The sequence below is a fragment of the Trachemys scripta genome, chromosome 1, assembly GCF_013100865.1.
Source record: "Trachemys scripta elegans isolate TJP31775 chromosome 1, CAS_Tse_1.0, whole genome shotgun sequence".
Lineage (NCBI taxonomy): Eukaryota > Metazoa > Chordata > Testudines > Emydidae > Trachemys > Trachemys scripta.
The window spans coordinates 211,426,595-211,444,663 of record NC_048298.1 but is presented as its reverse complement, the minus strand read 5'-3'; the positions used below and the strand labels follow the sequence as shown (position 1 = coordinate 211,444,663).

General features: G+C 41.3%; 1 protein-coding gene across 2 annotated transcripts in view; it reads left to right on the top strand.

Moving 5' to 3' along the window:
* Nucleotides 1-18,069, top strand: part of NHS (NHS actin remodeling regulator) — a 350,126-nt gene that overhangs the window by 231,349 nt on the left and 100,708 nt on the right. The window lies entirely within an intron of this gene.

The following is an 18,069-nucleotide window of genomic DNA, read 5'->3' as shown; positions in this document are numbered from 1 at the left end:
CTTCTCCTCCACTAATGCCCTCAGCAAACTTACCCTCCTTACTCCTCCCCTCGATACCCTGTACCCTAATGACTTCCCTCACACCCCAGCTACTTCCAGTGCCAGCACCCCACCTCCTCCCGTTTCTGAGGTGAGTGGGGAACAGTCTCTCTTGCATTTGTACCTGTTGGCCCAGCAGGGGCTCAAACAAAAAAAATCAGTGACTACTTCTCACCATTGAGAAGTGTCACATGTGAAGCTGCTCAAGGCTGGGCAACTAGGAGCTAGTCGAGGAGCAGAACAACGTTTTCGCATCTGTTGTTACTTTTTCGTTGCAAGTTTGACAAAAAAGGTCGGCGGAATTGTGAATTTCAAGAACTTTCAACCATCAGCAGTGACCTAGGAGGCTGCTGAGCTCTGGGAGCAGCACTAAATCAGTAACCCCAGCACAGCAGGTTTGAGTCATTTAGGGCTGGTCTACGCTGGGGGAGGAGATCGATCTAAGATACGCATCTTCAGCTACGAGAATAGCGTAGCTGAAGTCGATGTATCTTAGATCGATTTACCTCGGGTCCTCACGGCGCGGGATTAATGGCCGCGGCTCCCCAGTTGACACCGCTTCCACCTCTCGCTCTGGTGGTGTTCCGGAGTCGACGGGAAGCACGTTCGGGGATCGATTTATCGCGTCTACACGAGATGCGATAAATGGATCCCCGATAGATCAGTTACTACCCGCCGATCCAGTAGGTAGTGAAGACATACCCTTACAATGAGACGGCTTAAATAACAGATGATGATGATAATAATTATTATTAATAATAAAAATCATACACTGTGTGGGAATTGAGCATCAAAACTGCTTCCAACACCATGCTCAGGGGAAGGTATTTTTAAAGGTTTATCCAGAAGGCTCTGAGGGAGAAGATGAAAGGGAATAGCTGTGTCACCCTTGCCCACAAGCCCTTCCCACTCCTCCATCCCATCACACCTTCACCCCATCAAGTTATCTATGGTAATCACTATAACTAACTTTTCATGTGCCCCTTGGGTTTTGTGTTCATGAGTACTGATCATGACTAAAGGAATCAGTTTAATGAGAAACGATGAATGTTTTGTGTGTAGGACTTTACAGATTGTAATACTGAAAAATGGAAAAGGAAAGACTCCTTGTCGGCTTGTGTGGTTTTTTTTGGCATATAGTGTTTTAATTACTGGATGTTACGCCATCAGATATATTAATCATCTCCTATTGTTGACTCTCGTTGACTATTTTTATCCAAAGAGAACCAAGATTGTTTTTGTTTTGTTTTGTTTTGTTTTGTTTTCATTTTTTTTAAACTGGTTGCATTATTTTGGAATTAACTGTACTGACAACAGCAAACTCCACTTAAACCAGACCCCGTGAGAGGGACCTAAACTACTGCACTCCCACAAATGTTAAGAATGACCGCACCCCTTTCAGAATTAAATTAAAAACTCCTTTCTTCTGTTTCGCTTTGCGTTAAGTTCTTAACACTTAAACATGACACCCCTCATGACACCAGCCTTTCCCTTAACTGGATGCAACACTGTTTTCTATGCCTGTTCAGCCCTGGGCTTCTTAGTTAACACTGCCAACTACTGCTAATTTGGGAAATGTATTTTGTGACATGGATGTGTGTTCTCTAGGAATTGGACTGAAACTGTCCAATCATTTCACAGGTCATAATAACTGTTGGTCATTGCTGGCTTAGTCGGTATTTGAACTGATGACCTAGAAGTGATAGCTTGATTGCCCATTAAGCCCTGAATCAGGGGGTAGCCGTGTTAGTCTGTATCTACAAAAACAACAAGGAGTCTGGTGGCACCTTAAAGACTAACAGATTTATTTGGGCATAAGATTTCATGGGTAAAAAAACCACCTTCATCAGATGCATGGAGTGAAAATTACAGATACGGGCATAAATATACTGGCACATGAAGAGAAGGGAGTTACCTTACAAGTGGAGAACCAATGTTGACAAGGCCAATTCAGTCAGGGTGGATGTGGTCCACTCTCAATAATTGATGAGGAGGTGTCAATACCAAGAGGGGGAAAATTGCTTTTATAGTGAGCCAGCCACTCCTAGTCCCTATTCAAGTTGTTAAGTTTGCAAATTAATTGTAACTCTGCAGTTTCTCTTTGAAGTCTGTTTTTGAAGGCTTTTTGTTGAAGGATGGCTACTTTTAAATCTTTTATTGAATGTCCAGGGAGATTGAAGTATTCTCCTGCTGGCTTTTGTATGTTACCATTCCTGATGTCTGATTTGTGTCCATTTATTCTTTTACATAGAGACTGTCCAGTTTGGCCAATGTACATGGCAGAGGGGCATTGCTGGCACATGATGACATATATCACATTAGTAGATGTGCAGGTGAGAGAGCCCCTGATGATATGGCTGATGTGGTTGTGTCCTCTGATGGCGTCCCTAGAGTAGATGTGGGGATGGAGTAGGCAATGGAGTTTGTTACAGGGATTGGTTCCTAGGTTAGTGTTTCTGTGGTGTGGTGTGTAGTTGCTGGTGAGTATTTGCTTTAGGTTGGGGGGCTGACTGTAAGCGAGGACCGGCCTAACTCCCAAGGTCTGTGAGAGTGAGGGATCGTTTCCAGGATAGGTTGTAGATCGTTGATGATGTGCTGGAGAGGTTTTAGCTGGGGGCTGTAGGTGATGGCCAGTGGTGTTCTGTTATTTTCCTTGTGGGGCCTGTCCTGTAGTAGGTGACTTCTGGGTACTCGTCTTGCTCTGTCAATCTGTTTCCTCACTTCCCCAGGTGGGTATTGTAGTTTTAAGAATGCTTGATAAAGATCTTGTAGGTGTTTGTCTCTGTCTGATGGATTGGAGCAAATGCGGTTGTATCGTACGGCTTGGCTGTAGACAATGGATCATGTGATGTGTCCTGGATGGAAGCTGGAGGCATGTAGGTAAGTATAGTGGTCAGTAGATTTCCAGTATAGGGTGGTGTTTATGTGACCATCACTTATTTGCACAGTAGTGTCCAGGAAGTTGATCTCTTGTGTGGACTGGTCTGAGGTTGATGGTGGGGTGGAAATTGTTGAAATCGAGGTGGAATTCTTCAAGGGCCTCCTTCCCGTGGGTCCATATGATGAAGATGTCATATGTGTATTGCAAGTAGAGTAGGGGCGCTAGGGGACAAGAGCTGAGGAAGCGTTGTTCTAAGTCAGCCATAAAAATATTGGCATACTGATACTGTGAGGCCATGCAGGTACCCATAGCAGTGCCGCTGACTTGAAGGAATAACTTGTCCCCAAATCTGAAATGGTTATGAGTGAGGACAAAGTCACAAAGCTCAGCCACCAGGTGTGCCGTGGCCTCATCAGGGATACTGTTCCTGACAGCTTGTAGTCCATCCTCGTGTGGAATATTGGTGTAAAGAGCTTCTACATCCATGGTGGCCAGGATGGTGTTTTCAGGAAGATCATTGATGCATTGTAGTTTCCTCAGGGAAGTTGGTGGTGTCTCGAAGATAGCTAGGAGTGCTGGTAGCATAGGGTCTGAGGAGAGAGTCCAAATAGCCAGATACAGACGCTCCCCGACTTACGCAAGCATTCCGTTCTGGAGTGCCTTGCGTAACTCGAATTTTGCGTAAGTCGGAAATGTATACCCGACAATTACGCAATAAATAAATAAATAACCTCCTATTTCTAGCTTGCGGAACTTTTTCCGTAAGTGCAAATTTGCATAAGTCGGGTTTGCGTAACCCGGGGGGCATCTGTAATCCTGCAGTAAGAGTGCCAACACCTGAGATGATGGGGTGTCCAGGATTTCCAAGTTTATGGATCTTGGGCAGCAGATAGAATATCCCTGGTTGGGGCTCTAGGGGTGTGTCCGTGTAGATTTGTTCCTGTGCTATAGCAGGGAGTTTCCTGAGCAGATGGTGTAGTTTCTTTTGGTACTCCTCAGTGGGATTGGAGGACAGTGGCCTGTAGAATGTGGTGTTGGAGAGTTGCCTGGCAGCCTCCTGTTCATAATCCAACCTGTTCATGATGACTACAGCACATCCTTTGTCAGCCCCTTTGATTATAATGTCAGAGTTGTTTCTGAGGCTGTGGATGGCGTTGCGTTCTGTATGGCTGAGGTTATGGGGCAAGTGATGCTGTTAGTTCACAATTTCAGTCTGTGCACATCTGCGGAAACACTCTATGTAGAAGTCCAGTCTGTCATTTCGACCGTCAGGAGGGGTTCACGCAGAATTCTTCTTCTTGTAGTGTTGGTAGAAGGTTCCTGTGGGTCAGTGCACTGTTCAGTGGTGTGTTGAAAATATTCCTCGAGTCGGAGATGGCGAAAGTAGGCTTCCAGATCACCGCAGAACTGTATCATGTGCGTGGGGGTGGTGGGGCAGAAAGAGAGTCCCGGAGATAGGACAGACTCTTCTGCCGGGCTATGTGTGTGGTTGGATAGATTAACAATATTGCTGGGTGAGTTAAGGGTAACACTGTTGTAGCCCCCGCTGGCATGTAGGAGTTTAGATAGTTTACTGTCCTTTTAACTCTGTAGAGAAGTAAAGTGTGCGTGGTAAATAGCTTGTCTCGGTTTTGTAAAGTCCAGCCACGTGGAAGTTTGTGTGGAAGGTTTGTTTTATATGAGAGTCTCCAGTTTTGAGAGTATCCAGTCCCTCTTGATTCTCTTTACTTTAAAGGCAGAAACTTGGTTAATATGACACCATTCACTGAGCCAACATGAACATTATAAATACTCCAGATAGTCATTTACTTGTTTATGTATCTATCAAGTTTCCACTATACAAATATGGGACATAATGGTGGGGAAAGACCGCAGATGAAGGAAGAAAGAAAACCAGATGTGCAAACAGCTACAGACAACGAGGGACCAATTGTTGTAGTGGAAAGAATGTTGTCTAGAAACTTAGTTTCTTGTTTCAGCCTTCATAGCGTACATAGTTCATTACAATGTATGTGAGATAACAGCAGTAACTTTGGGGAGAAATAAATTTGGATGTAAATGAGGCAAACCTCAAAGGGCAGCCACTCAGTTGAGAAATCTTGCTTGTTTGTCTTTGTAACAAAGACATGAATGGCCTTCCTGCGAGCACTTCTAACAGACAGTTCATCATTCTTTTTGGAAATAGTAATGTCTTTGATAAAAGGGAGGAGCAAATGTCTATCCATGTAAGGAGCAGATCCCATGATTGCTGTAAGTCTCTGTGCAGAGTAAGTACCTTTTGCTTTCTGGAAGCTGTGCTGGCAGCTTCTTTTGGAATTGGATTATGTTTATAGTACCCAAGCGTGCTATAGCTGATGAAATATAAATGACTGAGTTGATTCTAAAGGCTGTAAAATAAGTCTGGTGTTCAAAGTGTAAAGCCGGAGTGTATGTTTGCTTGGTGAAATGTTTGTTGTTTTTTCAAAAGGGGTCGTTACTTCAGTTTTCATCTGAATTTTCATCGCGTAATGGAATATATTTTGCACATTTTCACAGCTTTTGAGTTAAGTGCTGGAACAGAATACTAAAATTGTGCTGTTGGTTAATCCTTCACATCTCTGCTTAATGAAAAGCATTGCTGATTGTACTCTCTCAGGCCGTAAGGGCATATAAGGCAGAGGTCAGATAGGTTGACTAGGTTGCACCTTCATCTAGCGGAAATCCAGTGATAAATGCAGGGTCTCAGTTGCAGGAAGTGCCAGTTGCTTTACTGGACCTCACACACACACTTTCTCCCTCAGTGGGTCTCTTCAACCCTATATACATGCAGTCTTGCCCCTAGTTTGGCTTATTGGCTCTGAATATCAGCCATGGTACTTATTTCCTTCACAAGTTTGAAGGGCGAGCCTTCCCAAACATAGTTCCCTGAGTATTACTTGTTGATGGCTAAACAGTCAACATCTGCCCCTGCCGTACAATAAAGACCACTGTAAGTTTAGAGTTTGTCCTTCTCAAGGCACAATTCCATTATTGCAAGAAAATCATGGTCACCAGGTGGACCTTTTCCTTTTGCATCCAATTTTGATGCTTCCAGAATGACAGTCCTTGCACTAATCAACCTCTGCGCCAAATTAATCCTTCGTGACTTTTTAAAAAAACAACAATAAACAAACCTGACTTGGACTTTTATTTCAGGGTGGAGGGGTTCTAATCATATTGGAACGATTTAGTAGCTTATGCCAAATCCAACATGGCTTAAGTCACTTTGCTGCTGATTGGAAAACAAAGTCAATCTTTTCCTGAGACACATGCCATATTTAGTCAGGAAGTGATAAATAATTCCATTTGAAACACATTTATCCTAAAAACCAAAAGAAACAATAGAGTATAAATAATTTGTAATCCTAATCTGAAGATTTCTTGTCATTTTAGACTTGTTTACATTCTCTCTCTCCAAAAAACTCACTATGAAAAGTGGGTTGTATGTTACTTTATTTCTTTATACAAATAATTAAAACTACATAAGGAGATTTGTAGTTCATTTGCACGTGCTTTATTCTCTGTCCTCTGATTCCTGAGCCAGTACCCTTATAATGTGACCTTTTCACCTTACAAGGGAGTTCACTCATTTCTATTTGAAATGCCAGTGGTGACACAGCTGTGAAACATTTCTTCCACCAGTGGAGCCTACAGTGGGTGCTGCTTTGAACATGCATATCAGCAACCTAAATGGAACAAATCTTGCAATGGCTTTTCAGCCATTCAGTTTCCTGGCTCTCTTGGATCAAATCAACCTATATAGATTTCTTTATGGTAGAAAGTGTTGTTACCTCCTTTTTACATCTAGAGAAACTGAGTAAGGTTGGCTGGAAAATGGTAGATATGTTCTATAGAAAATTATGAACAAAACAAACGTTTTTAGTTTGGTCTCAAATTTTTTCACTGAGTGTTTTTGTTTTGTTTTGTTTTTTGAAGAAACTAATCAAATCAACCTTTTTCTATTAGTTCAAATTCAAAGTGATTGTTTTGAAATTAAATGAAAATTTCTGTTTCCTTTTGAAAAGCCATTTTTTGGTTGGAAACCCTTTTTTTGACCCATGCTCAGAGCTGTGAATGAATGTCTTGTTCAGCATGACTCAGGAAATCTGTGTAAAAATAGAACCCAGATCTCTGACCACCTAACATTCTACGTCAGGGCTTCGGATGGGGGCCATCACAGAGGTGTTCTGAGAGCTTACGCTGATGTTGCACTGGGGATGTTTCCCAGGTACAGTACCATTTTCACCCATTTTATAGCCCTTTTATTTCACCAGAGCAGCATAAAGGGGTTGTAAGTCAAGTGAGAATCAGGACCCATATTAGCAACAGGTTTGATGGTGTTTTTGATCCCTTCATTGTAATTCTACATTCAAGGAACCCAGGGCTGAAATACATCATTTTTGGTGTTCTCTCTTGCTGTGCCCTGTACATCATCCTCACTTCTCCTTGGGCTCCAGTCCCCGGCTATATCCATCATCCCAGTCCCTGTTCTGCAGAGACTGGCTTCCTTTCTTTTCTTTCTCGCCACACATCTTCAGCCTGTTTCTCTTTCTTGTTTCCCAGTGCAGCAAACTTGTTACTCAACTCAATTTCATCTCCACTAGCCAGTCTCTTCCCTGCCTTGTCCTCGTGGTCATGTTCTTCCATGGATCATCCTCTTCTGGCAGTCCACCCTCCAGGTCCTTTTTTTGGCAGGTGTCCACAAATCTTAAATTGTCGGTGCCACCTCTTCTCTCCTCTCCTGCATTATACCTTCAAATCCTCATCTGAATTCCATCATCGTCTCCCACTGCACCTCTAATCCTTGCATCTTCTCTGCCTTGAGCTCTACAGTTTAGTCCGGGAACTGATGAATAGTTTATCCAATTAAAATTAGAAGGGGGTATTTCAGGGTAGGTAGAATGTAATTCCACAAATTGGAATTTGGTCAGAATACGAAGCTGACACCTGTAGTTTTGTGAAAAGTACCATGAGATCTTTAATGAGGCAAGTAGTCAGGCCATTGGTTTTACATCTGCAATAGTATGAAAAACTGCATAGCCATCATATTACAATGCCCCTTAGCACTACCCAGGGTTCTGGTTTAGTACTGAGTCAGAGGCAATAGTACCACTTGCAAAGTCACCAGTGCCACTTCCTGTAGCACACAGCTTTACTTAGGAAGTTTCCAAGCTCAATTCTGCTTATAAAATCACAGTCCAAGGAAGTATGGCTAAAGCTAAATGGAATTCCCCATTCATATTAACATAAATTAAGATTCTGCTTGGCCAAGCATATTCCATCCATGTCTCTGTGAATGTCCTTGATAATTTATGTTCAAAAGTTCCCTCTTTCAGCTTAACAGAGAGTTAACTTTTGATGTTTATTCTTCTCTCAGGCTGTAGGCCCGCAAGACAACAGGGATGGAATGTCTTGTCTAGAAGTATACGCAGGCACACACCGAGGATCAGGGCCAACACTAGTTTATCAGAAGAGCACCCGCAGTCTGGAGTAGCTTGTGCACAGCTGACTGACCCTACCAGCTGTGTTTGACTTCTTGGTTCAGTTATATGGTGGCCTTACAGGGACATTCCATCATGAGGGCACCATTGGTTTACTTTGGAAAGATTTTCTTCACAAGTAGAGAGAGAGAATTATCTTTTTCTTATATAAAAGCTTAAATTCTGGAGAGTACAGGAAAATCTCCATATACAGTACGTCCTAATTTCATGATTCTGTGTACATGGTAGAGAAATGTCCTTTCTTATGGCAAGGCGGAAGATTTTGTCTAATGATTGATCTTTGCAGTCACACCTAATGCTAACAGTGAATCCTACAACTTTCTTTGCTGGTTAATTACAAAAGTGATATGATTTAATTACAATCCTGTCACAAGAACTCCCAATGGATCACTGCACCGCAAGTAGAAATTATTTGTGGCCATGGTAACACACAGCTTTGCATGTTGTTACAGGAGCGTTACTGCACAACAATACCTTGTGATGAGATGGTCGCTGATGCACGTCAGTGCTGTAGCAATGGAACCAGACTGGTGGTGGAATCCTTCAGTCGGTAGAGGCAGTCGTGGTTACTTGGGATAGCTACGGTTTCAAAAAGTCAGAGCACTTACATCATTCAGGAATCAAATTCAACTCCTTTCCCAGTAAGAACATTCCAGTTCCAATATGAGGAATTGACAGAACAGGGATATTTTTATTTCAGTTTTAAAAATTCGGAGACACATCCTCAGTGAGTGTAAATTGGCTCACCTCTATTGAAGTCAATGGGGCTACATTAATTTACACCAGCTGAGGATCTGGTACTCTATTATATGGGGTGAATTTTAGTGCTTATCAATGTTAACAGCACTGTATAGAGTCGGGCATAGAGAAGGAAAGAATTAGACACACATTGCTATCTCTGTTAACACACCTTATCCTGTATAACCTCTGTAGTTGTGACTATTATTCTTATGTATAGAACATCATAGTGTGCGAGACCTTTTATAGATAAATGCCTGGGAGAGCTTACAGTCTTGCTATCCAGCATGAGATATTTCTGTGAACTATCCTGCCCATGATAGCACCACATCATTTTAAAGTTTTTTGTGTTTTTTTGGTTTTTTTTAGTGGTGGTGGTGGTCGTAATTAAATTCCAGTCCCTTCTTGACTGGATGGAAGACAGAAATAGATCTTTATTGTACACAGGTTATAGTTCTTAAGAGGCCATGGTGACGAGCATCCTATGGCAACCTAGTTAGATATAGAGTAGGCTACCGGTTATATTAACTTGTGCCAGATTTTGGGTTGGTTTTAAAATGACATGTAGATCTAGATCTTCTCTGAATTATCCTGGTGTAGATGAGAACTTTTAAATGTGTAGGGGAACCCTGGTTAAACTTAGCTGAAAACGCTTTTAAACAACATGTCTTCTAATCCACTGAGACCTACATTGGCACAGGGATGTGCTCACACAATTCTCAATGTGTGATCAGGGGCATAGTTTGTCTGGCCAGTAGGAATGGGGCCAATCAATGTTAGATCTGTTTTGAGAAACCATTTTAGCTGGAATCTGTCTAACCCAATTTTAAGAATAATCACTGATATCACAAGTCCAAAATAAACAAAGTTTTATACCAAGGCTACCAAATCTAGTTCACTAAACTACTGCAGATTTGAACCTAGCCTTCAGTGATGGAAAGACAGGTCAAATTCTTCTCCAATTCTTGAGTGGGGATCAATGGGCCAAATTAAATGCTGACTTAAGTGGGTGTAACTCTATTGCTTAAAACAGAGTGAATTTGGCCTAATTTCTGAGTCCATCACTGCTTCAAGGACAGAATTTACCCTGAATCATTAACCCTGCACAACACCTTACTAGACCATTGAGGATTGCATTTTAAACAGTGCTGCAGATTCACATGGATTGCACAGGACACAAATGATTCATGATTATTAGCTTTAGATAGTGTTAGTTAAAAATGCTTATATATTCAGATATAGGGCCAAATCCAGAGGCTGAGCACTCTAATCCCATTGTAGAAAACGGGTGCTGAGGCATTCAGCAACATATATTAATATGCACTGTACATATGTAGCACATTCTGAAGTCAGTGGGTTATTTTGGATTTACATCCATGCAACTGAGAACAGAGTATGGCCCATTTTAAGTGTGTAGATATGTATCCATTGCATTAACCTTACACATTACTGTGTGTGCGTGCATGTTATGGATGGGTTTGTATGTGTGTCAGGGGGTATGTATAGTAGAAGACATACCACTTTTAAAGTTCTAATTTAATCAATACCATAGCTATCCAAATAGCTACTATACAGGCAACTGCAACAAGCATTTGTTTTGCAGAGGTTGAGTAAAAAAGCCTATAGCACAACAAATCTGCCAGCTTTTGCTCATTTGAAGAAAGGCCTGTTTATTGTGCTTCATCTTGAATTTTAATTTGCTATTAAAGAAAAAAAATCTCGTTTGCTCCTCCAACTCCTCCCCCTTTACCCTTTTCTAGTTCCAATCGCCAGAATAGCACCTTTGTACTTTAAATAAGTAGCTGTGATAGCATTAGGCACTGCTGATTGGACAGCTGCATAACCTACTCTTGGCTAATAAGCATAGTGATATGCAATCAGCTTGAGGAAAGTTAGGAATTTGAGTTTTTGGTACTTCTGGCTCTGTTTTGTAAATAGGTGGATGGAGAAGGGGTTTAAAATAAAAAGCAGACAGGTAGCCTTGATTTTTTTCAGCGATGTTAACATATGCTGATGAATATTATTACCTGAGCAGTAGCTAGCAAGTTGCTGCAGTAATGTGCTGATGGAACAAGAAAGTAGCAGTAGTTCTGAATAAATCATTTATGCGTGCACTGCAGACTGTGCTTCAGGGGATGGCATTAACAGTGGCGCACTTTCAGACAGAGGAAAAGGCTTTCACCCAACTTTTTACTTAAACCTTGGAGGAATAAAACAGGTCAGTGGTGAATATTAAATTAACTTCTGGCCATTTTCCAAAGTGATTTGGCCTACTTAGGAATCATCAAGAATGAAGAAAGCTTTGCTTCTTCACATCCTGATTTCTCCAGGGAGGGGACAGAAGAGCTCTGTGCATGGATTACAAAGAGAACCTGATTTCATAAATCAACAGTTCGTTCTCTCTCTCTCAACACACACACATGCACACACACACACCTACCCTTTCAGTGTCGTAGCAATATTTATTCCATACTCATTTCATAATTCTAACATATCTGATATTTGCATATGACCAGAACAACATACATAGATAGATGGGGTGGATCAGGCTGGTATTCAGTCTTGCAAAATCATTGTGGAAATTTACCAGACCGGAGACAAATTTTACTCTCCCTCCATCCTGGTGGATGATGATGAAAAGAATATTACTCAATCATAACAAAATATGCTTGTCCTAGGCTAGTGGACAAGGAGAATTTTGCAAGGCTGACCTTTCTGAGAGCCACAGATACATTGAATGAAGGATATTCTATTGTCCTTTATAGTGTATCAGGTGTCGTCCCCTCCCCTCCTTTTTTTTTTTTTTTTTTTTTTTTTTTGCATTTTTGGTTTTTATCTAAAATACAGCATTTGCTTGCTGAAAATAAAACTGTGTTTTTAGAGTAAATCTGGATTCAGAACAGCAGATAATCCAAGTATTGGGAAAAATGGGGCTAAACCTGCTATAGTGGTTTGAAGTCCCATAGGAAAAAATATTGTGCCATATCATCCACTCATAAGAAAAATCCCTGAGAGGGAGTTGTGTGGATAGGAGAGCTCTGTAAGGTTTCCCTTGCTGAGTTTTCACCCAGAGCCTCTTATTCCACAGGTGTGAAGGGAAAGAGAATGACTTACCGTCCCCCAGAATGAGAAGGAGGGTTGGTTAGCACTAGAACCTGCAGATCTCTATGACCTCTGTGTGGATAGCACCATTTTCCATGTGGGAAATGGGGGCAGCAGTGTCTGGTTGCAATCTTAGGGCCTTTAGCTTAGTTATCATGAAAACCATCCTGATTAAAAAGGCGGCCCAGAGAGAGGGAAAATTTCCCCCATTAGGGAGATATGATAGACACTAGAGGTGTCTGAAGCAATGTTAGATATGTTTACAGAATGAGTGTGTAAGAGTCATTTTGCTTCATTCAGGGACTGGATTCAGTATGAATAGTGGGTAATGTTTATTGACCAATTTGGATACTGTGCATTAAAGAGGCCATTGAAATACAAGGTTAAAGCATCCATATATCCTTTCCCCCTACCTATGTATTTTGTTTTCCTATGCTATTCCACCCACACTTTCCCTTTATATGAAATAACAACAGATCTGGTCAAATATTTTTATGAAACATTTTGGATGGTAAATGGCTTCTTGTTGAAAAACCAGAAACAAAAACACCTATAATTTTCTAAAAATCTGTAGATTTTGGTAAAGATTTTTGGTTTCCGTTTTAGAAAAATGATATTTTTTTCTTAAAATTTTGTTGTTTTAGTTTTTCGTTGAAAACTTGAAAAATGTTCACAGGGAATTTTGAGGGAGTGGGGGGGAAGGGATTTTTTTTTTTTCAGATTTCCCCTGTGAAAACTAATTAGGATTTTCCAACCAGCTCGAAATAATACTTGATGTGCTTTCTAAGTGATACGGCAACACCTTCACTTTATAGCCCTCGAGCATAAATGGGAGGGAGCTGGTGCCCGGACTTTTTGGTGAAGGGTTCTCAACTCTGGAGTTAACTCCTCCCACCTTTGATGTGAGGATATATGGATCTGCAGGTCATTCTGCAAGCCCTCTCATTTCTTGAAGACTCTTTTGTGAGGGGGTGGATTGAATGGAATGTGAAGGGAGGATGTGCTTATCTCTTTTGTTTGTTTCTTGGGTGGTTCACTCCTTAAATATGAATGTATGAAATATTGTGTCTTTATGAAAATTGTAAGGAACCTAGAGCAGTAGGGCTCTTTGATTAATTATATATATATATATATAGAGAGAGAGAGAGAGAGAGAGTCAAAGATCTTTACAAACACTAATGAATCTTTCCTTGAACCCCCCATTGTTATCCCCATTTTAGAGAGGAGGAAGCTGACACACAAAGAGCCTGTTCCTGCTCCCACTGAAGTCAGTAAAAGTTTGCAACAGTTGACTGGGACCTTGCTAGGGCCCCAAATGACTTGCCTCAGGTCAGACAGTATCTGTATGTCACAGCCAAGAAGAGCAGTATGTCTGCTGACTCCCTCCTCTGGGCTTTAATCACCAGATCATCCTTTCCCCTTGGAAGCATACTCCTCACACCTCAGAGTTTTGAGGGCACGTGTTTTGGACTAATCTGGCCAAAACTAAGCCTTAAGCCTTTGTTGCTTTATACACAGAGATGTGAAGGGCCATGTCAATCCTATCATCTCTGGAGCAAAAGAGATAAGCACAAAGTGCCAAAGAAGAAAAAAATCACATGATTATTATTATTATTTATTTAGATAATGCCTAGGGCCCTATTGTGCTGTGTCCTACAGACACGTAGGCCATGTCTGTGTGACAAAATTATGTCGACCTAACTTACGTTGGCATACAGCCACCGCAGTTATTAAATCACTTGTGCGCATGCACACTTGGCTCCTTGTGTCAGTGGTGTGCATCCTCACCAGGAGCGCTTGTATCGATTATATGGTCAATATGGGGCATTGTGGAATGATGGCTCCTGAAAGCCAGTAATAGTTGATGTAAGCAACACAGTGTCTACACTGACACCGTTGACCTAATTACATCAACCTTGAACCTACGCCATTTGGGTGTTACTAAATCGGTGTAGAGAGGCATTTATGTTGGGAGCCAAATTTAAGAGAAGAGACTTCCGCAGCTAGGTTGATGGTAGGCGGCTTACGTCGACTTAACCCTATAGTGTAATAGCTCAGTGGTTTGAGCGTTGGCCTGCTAAACCCAGGGTTGTGAGTTCAGTCCTTGAGGGGGGCCATTTAGGGATTTGGGGCAAAAATCTGTCTGGGCATTGGTCCTGCTTTGAGCAGGCGGTTGGACTAGATGACCTCCTGAGGTCCCTTCCAACCATGATATTCTATTATTCTATGACCTAGTAAGAGACGGATTCTGCCCTGAAGAGCTTACAGGCTAAATAGACAAGAAAGACTAAGGTTGGGAGGGGAAACCGAGGCTCAGAGAAATGAAGTGACTCACCTAATGTCACGACCTGGAATAGAACTGGGTCTCCTGAGTCCCAGTTCAGGGCCGCATCCACTAGAGCACACTCAGTCTGTCAGTAATTCCTGCTGAATTTATTAAGATTGAAGGGTAATCATCTAAGGGCATTATTATGTATCCTTTACTTTTTCACTAGTTTAAATCAAAATCACAACTGTCTGATGAACTAGCTTCTAGCTGAACTAGCCAAATTGTCGTCTGATGTCAATCCCATCGAAATCAGCTGCACTACACCCTTCCACACCAGCAGAGAATTAGGCTCATCATCTTTATTTAAACAATCCAGTAAGGTTCTAGCACCTTTCAGTTTTAATTGGAAATTTCAGCCTAAAAGATCATTAGGAAGAAATAATAAATTTCAAAGATGAGGATTCAAATGAAGTCCAAAATCTGTGTTTGACCAATAAGAGCGGACAGTGTGCTGTAGAGCCCACAGATGCTGTAAGGAGTTTTCTTTAACTCATGAACAGAGCCCAATTCTGACATGACAGTGAATACTTAGTAAAATGACTGGGGTGGCATTGGTATGACTAGAGGGTGAATTTATTTCATGTGGTATAATGGTAAGAATAGCCATCTATGAGTTGTTCATTATCTATCTTGTACGGTTACAACAGAGTTACTGTTAACCAAGCTTTAGGGACTGGTGCCTAAACAACCAGGAACGTGGGTCTGGTTGCAGACTTGAAAGGGAAAACAAGCTGTAGGAAAGTAAGAGGCTCACTCCTTCCCCAGCACCTACTATGTCATTGCCAGAAACCACAATGTTCCCTGACTGTCTATGCGTGCTTGTAGCCCATTCAGAGCACAGCATATCTGTTGACAAACTCCACTTGACATACAGAGTCCAGGTTTATCTCTCAGGCTCCTCTGTTTCTCTTCAAAGACTTTATTGGGACTGCCGTAGCTGATACTGTAAATATTTGTTGGAACAGGCGGACAGACACATTAAAAATAGAGTAATCTTCAAGGAATGTAGCATTTATTTTCTTGGTTTAAAAAATAGTAAGAGAGATTTCATAGAGCTGGTCAGAAAATGGGATTTTCTTTTTCCCAGTGGAAAATTTTGATGTAAATGAAAACAAAAATCATTAATTCAAAAAATTGTAAACCAAAGATGTTGGCAGCAAATTTTCAGCTAAATACGGAAAAGCTTCAGTTCAGAAATGACACTGCAGTGCCCTTCTGGGGCTTGTACTTTGGGTTCCTCCTGCCCCCATTCTCCTCTATGAGCAAGGCTCCAGGCCAGACTACATCTTCCATGATGCATCATGGTTCCCCTCTTGCTGAGCCTACACAGTGCCTCATGGGAGTCCCGGGTTACTGTGCAGCATGGGAGATGTAGTCTGATTGGGTAGCCTGGCCCATAGAGGAGAATGGGGGCATGAGACGTTGAACTACAGATCCTATGGGGAACTTCCAAACTGAAATTCTTCAATTTTCAGGTGGAGGGTTCCAGTTTTGGGATGTTCTGTTTTTTGATGGAAAGCAGACATTTTTGTTACAGATTTTTAGCCGAAAATCCAATTTTCTGTCAGGCAACAGTTTTGATAGAAAATTTTCAATCAGCCGTAGATTTTAGTGCTCCTGAAATGAGGGACTAATATCACTGTCTTAAAAGCACGATAGACTATGTGAAAGCTCTGCCAGTGCACATCAGTTCGGACCTGCAACATTCTGTTCTCCTAGTTCTGAACTCCTTGTTAAACAAGCCTGTCCAAATGGGTGATTAGTTTGCTGATGTGTACAAACTGTGCTCCGTCTGAGACTGTCAAACTTCTCTTCATTTGTGACCCCAGCCAGGCCTTGCAGCAGGTCTTTTTTCCAAAGCTTGAAGGGCTAGCTCACTGAGCCACCAAACCCTCAATTATGTTTCAACATCTGGTTTGATTCTCTGCAGATAAATAGCAGCTTTGCCACTAACAACAAAACCTTAATTCATTGTGGTTTGCTCAAGCACTGAGAGCAAATATTTTCCCTTTGCCGTTTGGGGTCATTTTGAGGGAAAAACAGGGTTGGAGATATTTCAACGCTTTTAAAATTATTATTACTTCCTAGAGAAAATAAAATGTAAAGCACCTTTTCCTTCCATTTGTGAGATTATTTTTATGGGGAAATTGCTGGCCCTGGAAGGAAACATTGTTGACTAAGGATCAGGAAAGATGATATGAGTCAATTTTGTTTTAAAGAAAACAATCATTTTTAATTCAGGCCTTAATAAAGCCTCATAAAAAGGTACAGTCTGCTTCTCTCTGTCTCTTTTCCTCTTTCATTTTCCCCCCTAAAGCATTGCCAGGGCTTATAGATGAAGGGAGGGGGAGAACAGTCTGTGAGTATTGCAATTATAAGTATTTTAGGAAATGTCCATGGCTGTATAAGCTGCTGATTCCACTTATTGATGTTTGGAAGGCTGAAGTTTCTATCTAGGTCATGTTCTCCAAGGCTGCTGCTTCTATTACAGCCAGACCTTCTGTTGACTTGGGCTGTCTTAATGCATCAAAGAGCCTCTGCTATGCTTCAGTTCCCGTTCTGAACTCAAGTTGCACCTTTCAGCTTTTGCTTATAATCACTGAGGTGGGTAGCCTAGCAATGGGAACTCAAGCATTAAGCAGTTACTTTCTAATTCTCCAAGAAGAAGGAGAGGAAGGAAAATTCTTGTCATGTTGTTATTATTATACATTTTTAAATCTCTTCTTAAATCCCTTTCCCCACCCTTTTTTCTTTTTAGGATTATGCACATCATAATCCAGTTATTGGCATCAAAGATAATGAGAGCTGAATCCTAAAAAACAGTTAAGATTCTTTTATTACAACATAATTTTAAAAGAGGGGAACAAGCCAGCACAAAAATAAAGATGTAAAGCTGTGTGAGAATGCTTCCATGTGTCTGTATAGCACAATAATAATAATAAAACAATAGGTACCATTTTGTGATGGGATAGTTCACTTGTTCAGCTAGTGGATTGTGTGTCTGAATTGTCTTACCTGTTAATTTAGGTTGGCACATTCGCTCTTCCTCCTTGCTGTGGTGTAGTACAGCATCACAGATATATGGATGGTGATAAAATAAACAGCGTTTTAGAATGCTCAGTTGATTACTGTCCCAAGAGACCTATTGTGGCAGGCATTGCATTGGGAGGGCATTTGAAATTTGTTCTCTTTTATTGCAATTTTTAGAGCTGGAAATTGCAATACAAATTTGATTCATAATGTAGGGTCAGGTTCTGCTCAGTGTTACATCAATGTAAATCCAACGTAATTCCAGTGACTGGAAGCAGAATCTGGTAAATGTTATAATCGTCCCCTTACCAGATATTTCTCAGACAGCTGTGCTCAGGATAGAATGGGATACATTGTATAGCCGGGGCTGATTATAGCAACATCTATTTTCTTCATTAGTGATGCAACAGTTTGATTTTTCCTTCTGGTCG